This window comes from Helianthus annuus, chromosome 16 (genome assembly GCF_002127325.2).
Source record: "Helianthus annuus cultivar XRQ/B chromosome 16, HanXRQr2.0-SUNRISE, whole genome shotgun sequence".
Classification (NCBI taxonomy): domain Eukaryota; kingdom Viridiplantae; phylum Streptophyta; class Magnoliopsida; order Asterales; family Asteraceae; genus Helianthus; species Helianthus annuus.
In genome coordinates this window covers 103,555,959-103,560,496 of record NC_035448.2, presented here as the reverse complement: position 1 = coordinate 103,560,496, position 4,538 = coordinate 103,555,959, and positions in this window count along the sequence as shown.

The window sequence follows — 4,538 nt, the reverse complement described above, 5'->3', positions numbered from 1 at the left end:
TACATAACATCTCATGTTATAAATAGACCAATCACATAACATCCCATGTTACAATTATATCAATCACACAACATCCCATGTTATAAATATATCCATCACACAACATCCCATGTTATAAAACATAAATAATCAATCAAAACATCATATATGATGAGAATACTGCGATTGCATTACCATAAATCGAGACCACATGGTAAAGTGTACATGTACATAATAGTGTCATACAACATCAACGACTAAGGGCTACATCACCCCAGTCCAAAAATATATCAAATCAGTGTCAATACATCCATATACATAATCAACAAAAGTCGGGATCAGAATGCAGTCTCCAAAAAAACTGTGCGGTCAGAGCAATCGCCGTCTTCTCACCAAAGTCGACCCGTGCTGTACTAAAGAGCTCTACACTGATGGCGGTGGAGGAGGGGGAAAATGGGAATAGAACAAACGACGCAAATGGAGCCAGTCCTCCTCAATGGCTCGCTGGAAACGCAACTAGGAAGCCATCTGCTGCTCCAGTGCCAAAAGACGTGCAGCAGAGTCCGGTGACAACGGTCGAGGGAGCTGCGAAATAGCAGGGTGGGTCTGGCCCTGACACTGGCATGGCGGTGGCTGAGCTCTCTCGAGCTCCTGTATACGCCGGGTGAGTGCCTCATGCTGGACAACAAAAGGCATAAGAATGTCCTCAATAGAATACCCCATATGAAAAGGATGGTAGGGGTCGGATGGTGGCACGGAAAATGGTGGAACAGGGGGAATAGAAGAAGAAAACTGTGGTATAACTGGGACAGATGTCGGCACATGGCCGAAGGGATGAGTCGAGGAACCCTCCCCAGGTCGAGCTGAAGGTGTGTTCTGAGCGAACGAAAGGGAAATCCATGTGACGTGCATCAGTGGTATGTGGGGGAAAAGATGAGAGCTCATCATCAGCATCAATCCACCCATTCTGGGTGTGCGCATAACGGGGATCAATATGGGTCGCGAAGAGGGCATGATCGGGCTCCAAAGGAACAGGATCAGGAAGAGGAGCGACAACAACAGGCTCAGCGGGTACATCAGTGATGAGAGGGGCATCAGCCTGAGCAGCAGCAACAACATGATCACGCTCCAATAGTGGAGCATCAACAGGGTGATCATCAACGGGTAGATCAGCAATCACAGGGTCAACAATGGGTACGCCAGCATGTATAGGGTCATGCTCAAACACAGGGTCAGGAGCGGCTACCGGCACGGGGGCCATGGCAGGCTCTAGGTCATCGAACTCCATCTTAAAATCTGCGTGGTCAGCAAACGCAGGGTCAACAGGGTCAACTGGGTCAACCGGGTCCTCCATAGGCTGATCCAGGGGTATAAACTCAATCTCCTGGTCTGGGTCAAACCCAGGTGGAAAGACAGGGTCAGAATCCTCATCAAGGTCGTGATCGAAGGCGTAGCTCGGGGCAGGGGCAGCAGATGATGCTCTATCCGGATCTGAGGCATGAGAATAGTGCTGCGCATCCTGAGTGTGTGATGGTACAGAGGCCACAGACTCGAAAGAGTCTGGGACGGGTGAATGAGCAGGTGACCCCTCAGCAGGAGCATCTGCGAGCAACAAAAGACCACCATCGGCTATAAGGGCCTCGCCCTCAATATCATCCTCCAGGGGCTCGTCATCAAACAAATTGACATCGTCATCAGCGTCGGCGTCGAGGAGCGTATCAAGAACAGGATAAGCGACAATAGGTATAAAGGCAGGGATCTCCACGAGCGGCAAATCCCCGGCAAAAGGGCCATCAGCGGGCTCGTCGACAACATCGGGTAGCGCGAAGGGCTAAAAATCATCCTCATCCGTGCTGGTAACATCTGAATTGTGTACCTCATGCTCCGATGACTCTCGGTCGTCTGATACGATGGGCATAGGACCCGTAGTGTCCGACTCACCAGTGCCTGATGAATCCATGGTGTCTGTATCATAAACACAAGTATGCACAAATAATCAATCATATAGTCAGATAAACACATTAGTCACCAATTAAGCAATCAAATAGTTCTCCTAGTCCCACTAGCCTCCCAGACTGATCTTCCTAGTCCCACTAGCCTCCCAGCCTCCCAGACTGCTCTTCCTAGTCCCACTAGCCTCCCAGCCTCCCAGACTGCTCTTCCTAGTCCCACTAGCCTCCCAGACTGCTCTTCCTAGTCCCAACAGCCAATTATCCCAGCCTCTCAGACTGACTCCCTAGTCCCACTAGACAACTACCTGGGTCTCCCAGACCGAGCCTCGGCCTCCCAGACCGAGCCTCAGCCTCCCAGACAGAGCCTATAAATAATAAATAAAATGTGCTCAACATTTGTTTGTAAAAACGTTTTGGATCTGGACTTAAGTGGTATGCAGTGTAAAAATGTTTTCGTGAGAGCCCTAGTGATCATAGTCTAGACTCAAGAAGGAATCCTAGTTCGCTATGATCAGAGCTCTGATACCAAGCTGTCACACCCTGGCTTTGCGGAAGCGTGGTTAATTTGGTGTGACTTCTTAATACCATAGCTTAATCATAACAAAGCTATATGAAAATAAAACCATGCAAGATCATCCATTGATTTAAGTTTTAAAACAAAAGTAACACAACATTGTCTTAAGGCGTTGACTCATGCAACAGAAGTTTACAACCTGATAACATAAAACATTGTTCAGAAGACACAAACATCAACATGAAATAAACGCAGTTTAACAACTGTGACTCGTCCAGGAAAAAGTCACACCCCTTAAACTTGGATGACCTCGTAACTCTTATGCAGCGGGAAAACGTAACATACCGCGCCAGATCTTTTAGTTCCCTGAAATACATGTAAGTTGGAAAAATCAACAAAAATTGTTGAGCGAGTTCATGTGTAAGTGAGTAATAAAACCTTTGTATGTATAAAAATCCTGGTATGTAGCAAATAAGGAAAAAAAAGAGATCACCAATGGTTTGCAAGGCCATTGATATGTGTGAAGTACAAGTAGGTAGACTCAAACCTAGCGGATTTGGCGTTGGGCACAAAGTCACCCCGAGGTCCGTTATGCTGGGCCTGGGGCTGGGCTCGCTACACCCAGATAGATCTACCGCTACTGTCCCTCGGTCCTACAATGAGGATTAATGGCCTCAAGTTGCGCCTACACACTCACATGATCTAAGTAGTAACCCTACTTACGCTAACCATAACATGTATAAAGTACTTGTAATCATAGTAACATGTATTTCACCCCCGCAGTTTAGAAAAACTGAAAACAGTTAAGAGAAAAGGGGGACATGAACTCATAGTGGTGCGTCTCTATCAAGAAAACTCCTGATCAATCTGCTGTGCGACGACCTACACGTACTAACTTCTATTAGACGGACGGCCGTGCCTTAGCTTAAGGTTTAACGTTTTTGGAAAATAGTTAGACAACTATTTCGTGTTTACACTTTGCAAATATTTGGTAAATATTTTCCTTCCCAAGGATGGGGGTTTTAATACATGTGCGTACGTGAATTTTCGTAATATATTATTAAGTCTCACTTAATAAAATATATTTTATTTCATTAATCAAAAATACTTTACTTCCAAAATATAAATATTTTTCCTAAAAATATTATATTTTAATCCCTACAATTTTTCCCAAAATAATACTCTTGTCAAAATACGCGTTTATGAGTATTTTCTGAAAATACGTAAGTTACGGAATAAGATCGGGTGGTAACAATTATACCGTTGTAACTTATTATTTATGGTGAAGACGTTCGTATTATTTTGGAGTCGTTAATATTCAGTAATATCATTTTTACCCTAAAAATAATATTTGTTTAGTTCACAAAATAATCATAAAAATTTCACAAGTGTTGTTATGAAATATATACTAAATATATATTTTCCAAGTTTTATTTTGTGAAAATCCCACCTCCGACACTTAGAAATTTTGTAAATAAAATCGTGGTGAAATTTACATTTTTGCAAACAAGTTAGAAACATATTTATAACACTTGTGGTGAAAATATTTCCAAGTGTTAGGTTTTTGGAAGAATTTCGCCAGAGTTTCCCCTGTAACTGGAGGTGGCCACGCTTTCAAGCGTGTCATTTTCTTTTAAAATTCAAATCAACAATTTTCTCAATCAACAATAAACAATATTCAAACCATCAAACTAGTCAAATTAGATATAAATCGCAAAAATACATGAACTTGTGGTTTATCCAAAATATGTAGAAATTTTCCATTACTCTTAGTGGATCTTTGTATAAATCAACTCAGTTGCTTAAGAGTCTCATTTTTAAAGAAAATATATTTCCACAACTTCTTGTCAACATTTACAAAAATAGTTCTTTTGTCAAAACTTCTTGTTTCACAAGTGTCTACACACTCGTGTGTTCACAAAAATCACCTTTATTTAGTAAAGATCCAGTTTAGAAGACATGATTTCACTTGACACTTGGTTCTTCGAAAATACCACTTGTAGATCCGTAGATCTACTAGTTTACAAGTCTATTTCATAAGAAAGATCGTCTTTACACAAGTTCATGCTTGGTATGTAGTAGTGTTCATCATT